This window comes from Danio rerio, chromosome 4, assembly GCF_049306965.1.
Source record: "Danio rerio strain Tuebingen ecotype United States chromosome 4, GRCz12tu, whole genome shotgun sequence".
NCBI classification, from domain to species: Eukaryota; Metazoa; Chordata; class Actinopteri; order Cypriniformes; family Danionidae; genus Danio; species Danio rerio.
The window spans coordinates 7,495,001-7,510,498 of NC_133179.1; the positions used below are offsets into that span (position 1 = coordinate 7,495,001).

The 15,498-nt window shown below is 35.1% G+C and overlaps 2 long non-coding RNA genes across 2 annotated transcripts in view; one reads left to right on the forward strand and one right to left on the reverse strand.

Annotated features, from left to right (window-relative positions):
- LOC103910395 (uncharacterized) overlaps positions 1 to 8,120 on the forward strand; it is a 21,002-nt gene extending 12,882 nt beyond the window's left edge. Inside the window, exons 8-9 of the long non-coding RNA XR_012401810.1 lie at positions 4,265 to 4,464; positions 6,016 to 8,120. This is a non-coding gene — a long non-coding RNA (uncharacterized lncRNA). The remainder of the gene's footprint in view (positions 1 to 4,264; positions 4,465 to 6,015) is intronic.
- A 91-nt stretch (positions 8,121 to 8,211) lies between these two features.
- LOC103910396 (uncharacterized) lies at positions 8,212 to 11,321 on the reverse strand. Its single transcript, XR_001798188.4, has 5 exons — positions 11,036 to 11,321; positions 10,397 to 10,530; positions 10,268 to 10,310; positions 10,034 to 10,180; positions 8,212 to 8,351 (listed from the first exon to the last, which is right to left on the reverse strand). It is a non-coding gene; the product is annotated as an uncharacterized lncRNA (long non-coding RNA).
- Positions 11,322 to 15,498: the final 4,177 nt, after the last annotated feature.

Consider the following 15,498-nt stretch of genomic DNA (forward strand, 5'->3'; position numbering starts at 1 on the left):
ATGAACACACACACACACACACACACACACAGGAAGAGCAGTGTGTTTCTGCAGCTGTAGAGCCACTGATGCTCTTCAATAGCACTGAATCACATCGTATCCGTCTGCATCACAAAGGAGCAATTGCGCTGCTCTGTGCCGCCGTAAATGGCTTTAAAACACGGGTTTTAGTGACTTCAACTATGAATATTATAGTGATGATAGTAAAAACAAACACAAAAGCACATTTGGTGTATTTAGATCTTAAACGTTGCAGTCAGTTTTTAGGAGCACTGATCTCAGGTTCACTTTGGGATGCCATATTTACTTATTTTGCATTATATTTTGCACAGGGGTTGCCAGATTTTTCAGCCCGTGACCCCTAAAATAACAACGCCAGTGACTTGTGACTCCCAATATCTTCTGAGCGGGTTATAAATACGCGAACCATCATTTGGATGAGACGTTTCGCCGAGGTTCAGACTTTCTGTGGTTGTTAAAAATCCCAGGATGTCCTTCGAAAAAGAGTAGGGGTTTAACTCTGGCATCCTGGCCAAATTGTCCCACTAGCCTCTGTCCATCATGGCCTCCTAACCATCCACATATCCTAATTGGCTTCATCACTCTCATTTCTCAATATGCATTCTTCAGCGGTCTTGTGTCCTCGTGTTCCCGTGTATCATCAGCTGCCAAAATTCAGTTCCAATACTCAAGACCGCAAGAACAGAGGATGCGTGAAACTTTCCAGATGTGTTCTTGATATCGAGGATGCACTGATGCAGACTTGAGCACCGAACTCGCTCTAGAAATCCCAGAAGTCACTGGAGGTGTGAAGTGCTGCGTTTTATATAGATTTACTATTGAAGTTCAGAGATTTAACTTATTTACCTCAGGAGTTTCCCGAAATAAAAATATGAATCTAAACATCACCATGGACATCTATATTAAGGAATAAACAAATTAAGGGTGTTTGTTTTCTGGAATTTGTATAAAAATCTGTTTTATTTATATTGTGCTATGTATGTTTATAATGTTGTTATGCATAGTTTATATTTTAAAAAAAGGGGGACAAACAGTAAATTGTTGTATGAAGGCAGTAATGTTTAAATAACACCCTTTAAAAAACACGTGAATGTCATGTGACCATCAGGAAGAGCGCAGCATCTCATTTCTCACAGGACGCGTTCTCTGTTCTCGCGGTCTCCCGAGTTTGTTCTTCCTAGAACGCCTGACGAAACCAGTCTCCACAAGAACGCAAGTCCGTTCTCTGCGTTCTTGGAATTGAGAAACAGCCTCTGTCTCCTCTCCACCAATCAGCTGGTGTGCGGTCTGGTGCAATATAGCTGTTGTCACGTCATCCAGGTGGATGCTGCACAATGGTGGTGAATGAGGAGATCACAATATACGGAAACCTGCTACTTTATGGATATTTTTTACAGTGTATTAATTAATGCTTTAGTTTGCCTCGAATTTGAAATGTAGTTTTGTAACGTATCTTTAACGGTAAAATACTGGGAACCACAGAAGTTGGTTTGTTGTTGTGTATTTTAGCAATTTATTTATTTATTTATTTTTTTTCATTTATTTACAATGTCAGTTTCCCTGAACAGCATTTAAAGGTCTATCTTAGTTCAATGTGCAACATCATTTTATCTGGCTTGTCCTCTCCTGAGTGGAAACATCTCAGGATGACTTGAACGCATCATGAAACAACACAACTAATGCAGATACTGTAGGTCATGGGGTAATACAAATGGCATATAAAAACTTAACATTCATACTACTCAAATTTATACCATATAGAATGTATTTTATAAGGTTTTTAAAGTAAATTCAAATGTATTATCGGCAGGGCTTTACATTAACACCTGCCAAATGTGGGTGGATTTCAGCTTTGGCGGGTTAGACAGTAACTCCCACTAGCCACTTTGGCTGTTTGAAAATGGTTAAAAAATTGTGGTTTTCTTAAAAGCAGGGTTCGACTATGAGGATGACGCAGTATGCGTGCAAATGTGATCTTAGAATTGAAAAACAGCACGACTAACAAATTGTGTTCACGCAATGAATACCGAATGAGAGGCTGATCACTCGCGGATCACATCAACAGCTGTTGTGATGCGCGCGACTGTTTAAAGCGGGTGCGCGCTCCTGTTTCCTTGCTTGAAGCAACCGTGCCTGGAACGCAACTGTGATCGGTTCTCTTTCATATAGACCAGACAAAAAAGTAATGCTAATGCACCCAGTCTTGCTGCTTTTAAGAGCTCCAAATGTGTCTTTTTGTAAGCAGCACCGGTTGCTTTCGCTTTGAACAGATTATTAATAGGCCTTAACCGTGTGATTATCCTTTCATTATTACACAGTATGTTTTTCACCTGCTTTCTTTTGCTTACGGTTATTTTTGTTTATATGGTTTAATTATCATCTTTTACAACAATGTTGCTTTAATATGAGATTATTGTATAATCATTTATGTGGAGTTAACTGGTGATCTGAGAGACCTTTAGCAGGGATAGATTACTGTGCATAATTTTTAATATATGACAATAATTATTTTTAAAGGTTTTATTATATTTTTTCTAAAATTAAATGCTAAGAAATAATTATTGTTAGGTGTGGTCAGAAAAAATATGGGAAATCTTTCATTTTTGTAACGCCGGGGGGTGACACACACAACTGGAGGTAAGATCCACAATGCAGGTTTATTCAGCGTCAGGCATGCAATGGTCAAATCAGGTGCAAATGGGTATAAACAGGCAGTCCAGAATCGTAGTCGTATAAACAGGCAATAGGTCAAAAGGCAGGCGGCTAACAAGGATAAGCTAACTAGGTTAAGGTCGGTACACGGAGAAACAAGACAGGGAAAACACGTTGTAGTGTTATCACAGGATCAACAAGACTCTGCAAACTGGATGGGTGAATGAGTGGCTTAAGTAGTGAGTGCAATCAGTCTCTGACAAGGCTCAGGTGGTGAGAATGTAATCAGTCTAGATCAGGGTTTTTCAAAGTCTAAGACAGTGGGCCTCCCTTTTGACACAACTTATCCATTGGCTCCCCCCTCCTCCCAAACACGCAAACACGCACGCACGCACACACACACACACACACACACACACACACACACACACACACACACACACACACACACACAAATATATATATATATATATATATATATATATATATATATATATATATATATATATATATATATATATATATATATATATATATACACAGTATATATAAAGACACAGACAGATGCCAGACTGTTAACTCACTTTTATCATCATTTGCATGAAAGTGCAATTATTTACAGAGTAATAACAAGTATTTTAATATAACGTTTTTAAAACTAGGATGATGGTTCAGTATTATTATTTTTTTTGCTTTGTTTAATTAAAACGTTTAAATATAACAAAAAATACATATAATAATTAAACTTAATAATTATATTTTTATTATATTATATTTTTTCCTGCGCCTCCCCTGACATGCTCTGGCGCCCCCCAGGGGAGGCGCGCCTCACACTTTGAAAACCCCTGGTCTAGATGAGTGAGCATGTGTGAGCGTGACCGGAGAGCATGTATGAATATGTAGTCCAGGAGAAGGCGGAAGTGTAGTCCATGGTTATAGTGTGAGAAATCCAGCGATCTCTGGAGAATGATCGCTGGTTATCGTGACAATTTTAAGTTCTGAAAAGTCATGTGAAATAAAAACTACTTGCAGTATAACACTATGAAGCCATCACCCATTTGCCTACACACGACACAAAACCTGAAAAGAATGAGGAGGCATGTGGACAAAACACAAAATCTAAATCAAGTAATTTTAGCATGTCAAAGTCATATTTATGCATATAAAAATATTTTCTTAACAACTAAATTGTGGCTAGTGAAAATGCAGAGTGGCTAGTTAAGTTGGAAAACTACTAGCCACTGTGACTGGTGATCAAAAAAAGCTAATGTCAAGCCCTGATTATCGGTGATTTCAAACACATTTTTGAAATGTTTATATCTTCTAAGTGCAAATTCGGTCTGTTTTTGAAGCACACAAGTATTTATAACCCTAAGACTAGTGTGTTATATAATTCAGATTTCACAGGGACTTGAACTGTGGTGCTCACATCTGTCATGTCTTATTACTTTGCACTTAAATAAACAGAAGCAAGTTGCTGTGTGGCATGAAATGGTGCAGACTAAAAATGCGATTCAAACTGAATGTTATGTCAGGGTCGCAGGTTAAACTGTGATCGCACCTTAAATCTCTGCTTTTCTCTGTTTGCCAGTCCAGCGCTGCTTTAGTGTGAACCATCGCACCTTTTCTCTTCTGCACTCCCAGCTGTTGTTTACTGCTGAGCTGAAGTCAGTGTACCTGCAAGAGCATCACAGCACTCGTAATAACCCCGCTGCTGTTTTACACATCCTCCGCTATGATCTGACTGTCAAAAGTGCCAAAGTCTGGATCGGCAAGTCAAGGAGAGAAATGGTAACGCAGAAAATACACTCACCTCACAGAAATTGGTTATTCTAATTCAGATTACTGATTTGTACACTGTAAAAAGCGATACGTTGCTTTTGTTTTTTAAAATGTGAGTAATAGGAGCTGAGTTTATTCAAATTAGGTCAACTTAATAGCTTCAAGTTACAATGGGTTTACTTTATTTTTAACTAAAGTCAACACGTTACTTTTAAGGCAATGGGTTTACTCACTTTATGCAACCAATCAATTTTTACAGTGTATGAGACAAAACTTGAGACAAAAGTTTCACAAAACTTTACCAATTGATGTTAGTGAAGGTTTTTTTCCTTCCTTGAGAGAAACCAACTGAGCCTGGTTTCTCTTGAGTTTTTCCCTTAATTTTGTCAATTGGTGAAGTTTGTTCCTTATCACTGTCACTATTAAATTCTAATGTAATATCAGAAATAATTTAGCATCACAAAAATACATTTATTTAATTTTATTCAGCATATTTAATGGTATTTATTTATCATTATATGTATTTACATTTTCAATGCAGATTTATTTTATTAACTGTAAGACACCATTTCCCCCCTGTCTTTAGAAGTTTCCCCATGGTGGAAAACTTGACACTCAGTCTTAACTTTTGCTCTGTGGGTTGAATTTTTTACTATTGTGATTTATTTTTAGTTGTTTGTTTTTAACATTGGTAGATGTTGGATATTTTGCATTGGATAAAAAGGGTTGCTAATTTATGTATTTCATTTTGAGTATCACCTCTGATGTATCAATTGAAGATTAAATTATAATGTAGAAATTTACCATTTATGGATATAGTTGTGTGCCACTGTTTTATTTTATTTTATTTTATTTTATTTTATTTTATTTTATTTTATTTTATTTTATTTTATTTTATTTTGCTTTGCTTTTACTTTTACTTTATTTCATTTTATATTACTTTTATTATTATATTTTATTTTATTTTATTTGTGCCATAATGGCCAGGCCAAATGTAATTTAATGCATTGCTTCTTATACATTCTGAGACCCACTTTATTTCATGTATCAATCAGGCAAGGAAAATAAATGATTTTTAAAGAAAACAGGCTTAAAACACACCAATTTTGTAGGGTAATACAGTTCACCAGAAGCGCTTGACCCAGGCTACTGAAAAATTAAAATTATTTAATATTATTTTAGCACCTTTTATGCATGTTAAAATCAAATAAACAAGTATATTTGTTGTTGGACAAACAGCTAATCTTAGTCCTCCTGTAAAATTTATTTTTCTGTTTTACCCTAACTTGCCTAATTAACATGGTTAAGCAATTAAATTACACTTTAAGCTGAACATTAGCATCCTGAAAATTTTCTAGTCAAATATTATGCACTGTCATCACAATAAAGGAAAAATAAATCAGTTATTAGAAATGAGTTATTAAATCTCTTACATTTAGAAATGTTTTGAAAAAAATCTTTTGTCCATACACAATATAATTATACAGGATAAATATACAGGAGGGCTAATAATTCTGACTTCAGCTGTATTTTGTCTCTCCTTCTGTTGTTATTTAAAAGCACAGCATCCCTTCACTGCATTCACACCTTTCTCGCCGTGTTGGACTCTCCAGCGTTGGCGTCTCTGCTCCTGGGCTCTGAAATGCCCACTGCCGCTGCTCAGGACATCAGTCAATGTTCTCAGGCAGAAGAGGCCCAGAGGTGCCAGAGAGGAAGACAAAAATAGGCCTGCCCATCTATCTGTCTATGACCATCGATCCTCAGTGGCTCAGCCTGGACTTATGAGAGCACTAGAACCATCTGCAAAACAGCAGCAGCAGAACAGAAAGTCCCCGTCTCTCGGTTTGTGTCTTTGTTTTTGCTGGAGTGCCGAGGTGAGAGTGGAGCACATGCTGGGCTGCTCCATCAGAACTGCGCTGATAGTTTTTTGGGGAAACACAGCGAGACGTCTGAGGAAAATGGCAAAAACAACAACACAAAAATAACGTTGGCTTGACGAGACATTGAAAAATATCCCAGCAGATGCTAATTTGTGAGAACAAAATGCACTGTAAAAAATAAAAAGTTGAGTAAACTTAAAATTTTAAAGCAACCGGCTGCAAAGAAATTTTGAGTTTACTCAACTTCAGTGGTTGAAGTTGTGCCAAATTATTTTTTTAAGTTGACTGAAATGGCTGGTTTAAGTCATGACAACTTTCAAGCCTAAGTTCATCTAACTTGTCATTATGAGTTTGCCTAAAATTAAACAGGGGTTGAGTAAACTGTAATAAATGAGTTGGCACAACTTAACAGAAGTTCAGTTAACTCAAAGCTGTGCAGCTGGTTGCCTTAATTTTTTAAGTTGATTTAATCTTTATCTTTTAATTAATAATTTTATGGAAATCTTATATCTGCGCTTGGTCCCACTTTATATTAAGTGGCCTTAACTAATATGTACTTACACAGGAATTAATAGTTTGTTACAATGTACTTATTGTGTAAATACATGTATTTACTGTGTACTTATGCTTGATTAAATACATGTATGTAATTACATCTGTAACTAACTTTTGTAATTACATTTGTAAATACACTGTTGACCATCCCTTACACCTGAACCCACCCTTAAACCTACCCATACCAGCAAACCTGTCCATAACCCAACCTCTATCCCAACTCAAAAGCACCACAAGTGTTCTCAAATACATTATAAACACAGTAAGTACATTATATTTATTTTTTGATGTAAGTACATAGTAGTTAAGGACACTTAATATAAAGTGGGACCCTGCGCTTCTCAAACAAATACCTGTATGACTCTAAGTATGAAGTTAAGAGATTACAAAACACACTATAAAACACAATATCAAAGAATATATTTATTGATAATTCAGCAAACAGCTTTCTGTCCAAATGAAATGTACTGCAGTCCAGAGAAGGAAAAGAGGCAACAAAAAGGTAAATCCTCAAATCCTATATTGCCTTTTAAGTGCTCGAGTTAAGCAAAAGAAATATTTAAAAAGCTCGCACTATCAACATTTTTTTCAAAGTGCAAGAGTAATTAGTTTTGTCACGATATTTTAATTGTTACCCATCAGTTCTATAATTTTAAAAACGTCCATTTCCTGCTAACATTTGAGCGTTGTTGACCATGTTTTAAACACTGTTATATTGCCATTGTGTTCACATGCTCAACAGAAAAGACTGATTGGGCGTGAAGATCATCAGTTCACCAAACTCACTGCTGTTTACTGAGTGTAACCACAGATACAGGGACACTTAAGAATTTCACATTGATCAACTGGTCTGTGTATAAGCTGACACAAGTGTTACGCTGATGGATCGACTACGCGATGTTTTGAAACACTCCAGTTTGTGTGTGTGTGTGTGTGTGTGTGTGTGTGTGTTTGCACTCCATGAACATCAGTGAAGAGCAGTGAAATGGTGAACTTCTCAGCCAATCACAGTCATTTGTGTTGAGCGCTTGAACACAACAGCCAATCAATCAATTGGTGGGAAATGGATGTTTTTAAATTTTGAAAATGTAAAATCAAAACTGAATTTAAGTTTCGTGACAACACCAAGAGTAACACAATTTCAGTGTACAAACAAATGCATTTTGTTTTTGAAAGACTGGACTCTTGCTGAGCACTGAGGATCAAGGCCAATAAACACTTTCTGAATAGTTTCAAAGATGTGTTTCAGTTCTTTGGGGTAGTTCATAATGAGGAAATTAATCAAACCAAAGAGGAGAACAACAGCTGTCGGAAGATCTTTTCCAGCACGATTTGCTCTTCCAGAACCACAGACAGGCACCTTACATTTAGGTTGGTCTGAAGAGTGGCAACATCATCTTCAACAGTGCTAAGGATGTCCATCTCCATCTCTTTTGTGCAAATATCTTCTGGCTCTGTGTCCTGCAGTAAAAAGAAACATAAAAAGAGGATGAAAAACTATTTTTACTGCTAAATCACAAACATCTCCAAAAAGCAAGGTAAAAAAAAAGCAAAGGCAAAGCAACTTAATTTGGAAACGGAAGGTAGTAATGTCAGTAACACAGTCATTTATATACCTTCTATTTATAAAACTTTTCAGGTAACACTTTTATAATAATGAATCATTTATTAAGCATTAGCAAATAGTGAATTGATTATCCGTTTAAGCATCAACTCTACATGAATAAACATTAGTAAGCTCATTAGTACCTAATGAGCAAAGACTAGTATCTAATACATAAGTACTAGTATCTATTAATTAGGTAGTAGCATCTCAGTAATAGGTGCTAGTACCTAATGATTAACTACTAGTAGATAAAAAATATGCACTAGTCACAGCTGGAATACATACTAGTCAAAACTGAATAGTTGATATCTCAATTAGAGATCCCATAGAAATAAATGGGAAAATTTTTAATTCATTACGAGTCACAACAGAAAGAAAGAACTATTAAAATAAGTACTAGTAACTAATAAATAAGAACTAGTATCTATTTAATAAGTACTAGTATCTAATAAATAGGTACTAGTAACTAATAAATAAGTACTAGTAACTAATAAATAAGAACTAGTATCTATTTAATAAGTACTAGTATCTAATAAATAGGTACTAGTATCTAATAAATAAGTACTAGTATCTAATAAATAGGTAGTAGTATCTAATAAATAAGTACTAGTATCTAATAAATAAGTACTAGTATCTATTTAATAAGTACTAGTATCTAATAAATAAGTACTAGTATCTAAAAAATAGGTAGTAGTATCTAATAAATAAGTACTAGTATCTAATAAATAGGTAGTAGTATCTAATAAATAAGTACTAGTATCTAATAAATAAGTACTAGTATCTAATAAATAGGTAGTAGTATCTAATAAATAAGTACTAGTATCTATTTAATAAGTACTAGTATCTAATAAATAAGTACTAGTATCTAATAAATAGGTAGTAGTATCCAATAAATAAGTACTAGTATCTAATAAATAAGTACTAGTATCTAATAAATAGGTAGTAGTATCTAATAAATAAGTACTAGTATCTAATAAATAAGTACTAGTATCTAATAAATAAGTACTAGTAACAAATAAATAAGAACTAGTATCTAATAAATAAGTACTAATACTAGTACGGGCTATAGAATAAAAGTTAAAACGGCTTGCCATAGGTCATCAGCTATTGTCACATTAAACCAGATGCTCAGACCCTGAGAGATGACAGGTGGCACCACTTTACAATTGAAGGGCATTAATTATGGTTATTCACAGGTTAGTCATTTTGATCAGAAATTCCCAACATGTTTTAATTATTAAAAATGAAATTTGCTTTACAATTAATGTTGCAGCACCTGTTTTCCATCCCTGGTCAGCCGGACTCAGTCATGGTTGTTCTACTAAAGACTAAGTGATGAAAATTTAGCATCCTTTACATAGGTGAAAACAGTGCTACAAACTTTTCTATTAGGGAACAAACTGTTTTGTAACTTCAAAGATTAATTACCTGCATGAATTCCAATATTGCACACAAAAAGAGAAACTCCATGGTAAACGCCATAAAGTTTAATATGCCCCCCTTTAATCAGTGATATGATTGAATGCTAAATAATTACTTGATTGTCCAGTTGGTCCAGGGCGGTCCTTATTATCTCTCCATATCGCCCACCACATGATCCATAAAACTTGATAGCGTATTCATCCGAAAAAGAGAAGGTATCTTTGAGGTTGGTTTGAGTAATCCTGTAAAACTCAGCATAGACCTACAAGCAGACCATAAAAAATGAATAGTATGAATTGTGAACAAGGGTTATACATTTTGAAATAAATTATCTCAAATGCAAACTTGCCTAAACTCCCAAAAACATGCAGGCCACTGTTTTCGGACATCAGCTACAGGAGGATAAAAAAATCAAATAGTCAGTAACTGCAGCAGACTGTTAATGTGCTAATGTCAAATGTGATTTTAATGCACCTACAGTCTTTAAAGTGCAGAAGCAGTCTGCGAACAAACAAGGCTGCTGCCAGGATGGTCCTTGATAGCGATGTAGTCTGTAGTGTAACTTCTCAGCTACTGTTCACAAATTTGCAAAACTTACACTGCATTCCAAACCTATAAAAAAGTAAATAAAAATGTAACATTGCAGGTCAAATTGTTTTCATGAATTAAACTGATGTTTTTAAAAAGCACAATATAAAATAAATATTGCAAACATAAAAAGAGAAGATTTAAATAATACATACATACATGTTACTTAACTCATAAATGGTTAATGTATGCCAACTAAATAATCATAAAATAATGTTAATGTTATCGCATTGCTGTTTTAATACAGACACAACAGGGTTAACAATACAGTGGTGACCGGCCGCTCAGATATGTCTGTTTGCAACAACAATATTTCACTACATTTCCCTCCAGTTTAAGAAGCAAATTAACGTTAAACAGTCCTTTAAATAAAGCTAACTTCACAGGTGGCTAGCTTGTTAGCCCGAGCTTGTCAGAAATGATCTTCACACGATGTAACTTAGTTTTTTGGGAACATAACATTACATTTTACTTTAGATTTGCACGCTATTTAGATTAATTTTGATAATAAAGCTAAAACAAAGCTTACCTGAATCAGGAGATGGCAGCTGCTGCTGGTGAGAGGACACTTCGTGCAAAATGGCACCCGAAGACAGACTGAGCATGTGCAAAGACGGGAAGTAGATGATCCAGTGAAGAACTCAAAATGTAAAGTCTGCTCAACTTAAGTATTTACTTTCATTGAACAAAACAGTTTTAAACATTCAGTTAACTCATTTTTAAAAGTAAACTCAACACTGAGCTCAAAATATGTCCACCCAACTTACAATTTTGATTTGAGTTAGCAATTTGCAAGTTGGATTTTTTACAGTGTGGAAATCATGCTAGAAATGCAAACAAAACAGTAACATGATAGAAATCCATCAACAACCTGTTATTCTGTACCAGAAACATGGCTACAATCTGTTAATTCATACTAACAATGATGCTAGAAAGGATCCCTGCTGAAAAATCCAGCTTAAACCAGCCTAGGCTGGTTGGCTGGTTTTAGCTGGTCGACCATCCTGGTTTTAGAGGGGTTTTGGCCACTTCCTGGCTATTTTCCAGCCATTTCCAGCCTAATATTAGCAGGTCAGGCTGGGAGATGACCAGCTTAAAACCAGCTTAACCAGCCTAGCCAAGCTGGGAGTCCAGCCAAAACCAGCTATATAAACCAGGCTGGTCAGGCTTGGTTGGCTGGTTTTAGCTGGATTTTTCAGCAGGGATAGCAGCATGTTAACAAGAATGCTAGAAATGTTAGCAGCATGCTAATTCATCCTAATTCATAACAATGTTAACCGTGATAAAAGCATGTTGACAACTACGTTAACTACATGTAAATCATGTTTTCAAGCTGGTGATTACGTGCTAACTATGCTAACTATGGTAACTTAATCAAGCTAATAGTATGCTCTCCATTATTTACACAGGCTAACAGCATGTGACAACCATGACAGGAACATAATAGTCATATCACCCTGCAGCTCAAGACCGGGTCTTCACTGAAGCTAAGAAGGGCTGAGCCTGGTCTGTACCTGGATGGGAGACCACATGGGAAAACTAGGCTGCTGTTGAAAGTGATAGGGATGTCAGCAGGGGGCGCTCAACCTGCGATCTGTGTGAGTCCTAATGCCCCAAAAAAATGATGCACCGTCTTTCGGATGAGACGTTAAACCGAGGTCCTGACTCTCTGTGGTCATTAAAAATCCCATGGCACTTCTCGTAAAGAGTAGGGGTGTAACCCCGGTGTCCTGGCCAAATTCCCTCCATCAGCCCTTACCCATCATGGCCTCCCAATCATCCTCATCCACTAAGTTGGCTGTGTCACAGTCTCTCAACTCCATCTACCCTGTATAGCTGGTTTGGACATGCGTAAAACAGGTAAGAAAGCCGGTAACATGTTATTCCATACCAGAAACATGGTAGCAAATAGTTAATTCATGCTAACAATATACAAACAATGCTATAAATGTTAGCCACATGCTAATTTGTACCAAAGTTAAGTTAACTAGATGCATGTTAACAACGTTCACCATGTGTAATACATAGCAAGCTACTATAAGCACATACAATATGCATATTATACCATATCATGCATAAAATATCTATATTTATACCATAATATCATATTATTAAGAGGATAATTCACAATAACAGCATGTTAATTACAGTAGAAACAGTAACATTATTATTCTTTTTATTATCTGTATTAGTAGTGGTATTACAGTAGTAGTGTTTGTCATAATATGTTAGCAACATGCTAATTTTTGTTAGAAATGTGTTGATTCCTGGTAGAAACATGGTGGCAACATGGGAATTAGTGATAATGCTTAAAATGTGAGCAACACACAACTCATTGCTAGAAGCATGTTAGTAATACAGTAAATTATTTAAACAATATGCTAACCAGGTAATGCTAATTTTCAGAAACAATATGCTAACTATAGTAATCATGCTAACAGCATGCTCTCCATTGTAACAGCAGATTAGTAACGTGGCCATCATGGCAGAAACAATGCTAATCCATGATAACAACAGGCTACCTATAAACATCTTATCAACACGTTATTTCACACTGGTGACACACAAACCATGTTGGAGAGGTTAATTTATGCTAGTTTCATGCTAATCATTAGAAACATTTAGAAATCTGAGTCAAGCCAGCTGTCACAAAGCTTTCTTCATCTAGCTTGTATGTATAATTCATCAGCAAGCGGTCGGTTCTTCCAAATTCAGGGCTTTTTGCGTGTTTCCCAGTGGAGGAGAACTCAAGTTGACTCTATGTTTTCTACACAAGATAACGCTGGGAGAAGTTGGTGGTGTTTTTGCATGGATAAAGTCGGCTGTTTGCCAATCTCTGCTTTGACTGGAGTCTCCTTGTGGCAGGACAGGAGGGTCACGTTGCTCCTCCTGGGAGAGCTGTCTCTTGCATCTCATGAAAGAGCTTTGAATGCTCTTAAACCAACAGAAAAGGTAAAGTTTGTCAGCGCCGGCCTGCGCATATGAGATAGAGAGAGACAGATACAGAGGCAATTTGTCTTCTGTTCTCCGCCATGAAAATTTTGACAGTTCCAAATTATTCTCAAAGCAGGACAGCAGCTTTAGCTGCGTTTTTTTTTTTTTTAATTGCACACTTTCCTAAAGACAATGTGAAAGCGCATTCACAACATGTTTAGTGTCCATAATGAGCTGTGTTTATATGGAAGCCTTTTTACTAGCTTAGGATAAGGCAATTCTGAATTTTCCAATGCTGAGTTTTTATCTTGCAAATCCTTCTTTTCTCCCTTCAGAATTGCAAAGTGACACAAATAAAATCCCCGGCCAGTTAACTTCTTTGGACAGCCACAAACACCCAGAAACAGCCCACAGCAACATAATGGTGAGTCTTACTGTACAGTACACTGTCCTCTAATGTAAAGGACAATGGTTGCAGTATTTTAGAATGTTTTTTTTATTTATTTATTAAACTAACATTTCAGTATGGATTACACCACCAAAAATGGTTTATTTAAAATATTTATCTATATAATATTTTATTATATTTCTATTAATAAAAAATAATAACAACAACAACAACAACAATAATAATTATTATTATAATAATGAAATACTAAAATAATAATAATAATTATAAAATACTAAAATAATAATAATAATAAAACAATAAATTTATGATAATAATAATAATAATAATAATAATAACAAAATAATAATCACAATTCTAAAATAATAATAATAATAATAATAATAATAATAACAATACTAAATTAATGATAATAATAAAACTATATAATAATAATAATATTAATAATAATAATAATAATAATAATAATAATAATAAAACATTATAATATTTAAATAATAATAACAATAATTATCATTATTATTATTATATAATTGTATGATGATTATTATTATTATTATTATTATTATTATTATTTAACTTTATTAGAATATTATAGGGTTACATTTTCCCTCCACCACTTTTTATTTTTATTTTATAATGATGTTCAGTGATAAATTATACATGCTACACTATCTATTAAGTCAATTGCATCAGTTTTGATTTCCTTGTTTTGATATGTGCTTGCTAGCACAACAATAACAACAACAATGCTGCATATCAAATATGAATGAACATGACCTGCTTTTTTAACATAGAATCAAAATCCAGGCCTTGCTTATGAATATGGCAATATTGAACGCTGTCTTCATAAGTCAGAGTCAGTCCTGGATATCCAATATCATGCAGAGATATGAAAAAGTAGCAGGTCTGTTTGGGAATCTCAGTGGTGTGTGTTAGGGCTGCACAAGATATAGTTTCAGCATCGATACAACAATGTGTTTAACTGCAATAGTTACCTCACAAGTTATGCAGTGTTGAGTCTGAATTATAGTTGACCAGAAGCTACAGAAAACGTGGCTTGTAGAGTCACTGCCATGCTTAACCATAATATTTAAGTCAACTCTTGTTTATTTCTATAGCGCTTTTACAATGTAGATTGTGTCAAAGGAGCTAAACAAAGAAGTTGTAGTAAATTGAAACGGTGTCAGTCCAATTTTCAGATTTGGAAGTTCAGTTCAGTTCAATGTGGTTTAAATTTCACTGCTGAAAATTTAAACACTGAAGAGCTAATCTACCAATGCGCAGCTCCACAAGTCCCAAACCAAGTAAGCCAAGGACGACAATGGCGAGAAAAAAAACTTTACCATTTGACAAAGTGAAGGATAAAAAAACCCTTGAGGGAAACCAGCCCCTATAATGTTGGGCATGTCCATTTGTCCTTTGTCTATTGTCCTAAGTGGAGCTGCAGTCTTTAAATGAGAATTTAAGCGATCTGTAAGGATATAGTGGTCAATGGTGTCTAATGCAGCACTGAGATCAAGTAAAACTAGTAACGAGATGCACCCTTGGTCAGCAGCTAATGGTGAGTTCAGACCGCATGATTTTCAAAGTAGTTGAGTCACAGATGTTTTAACACTGCATGTCTATCGGGGCTAGCATTTTGTCGC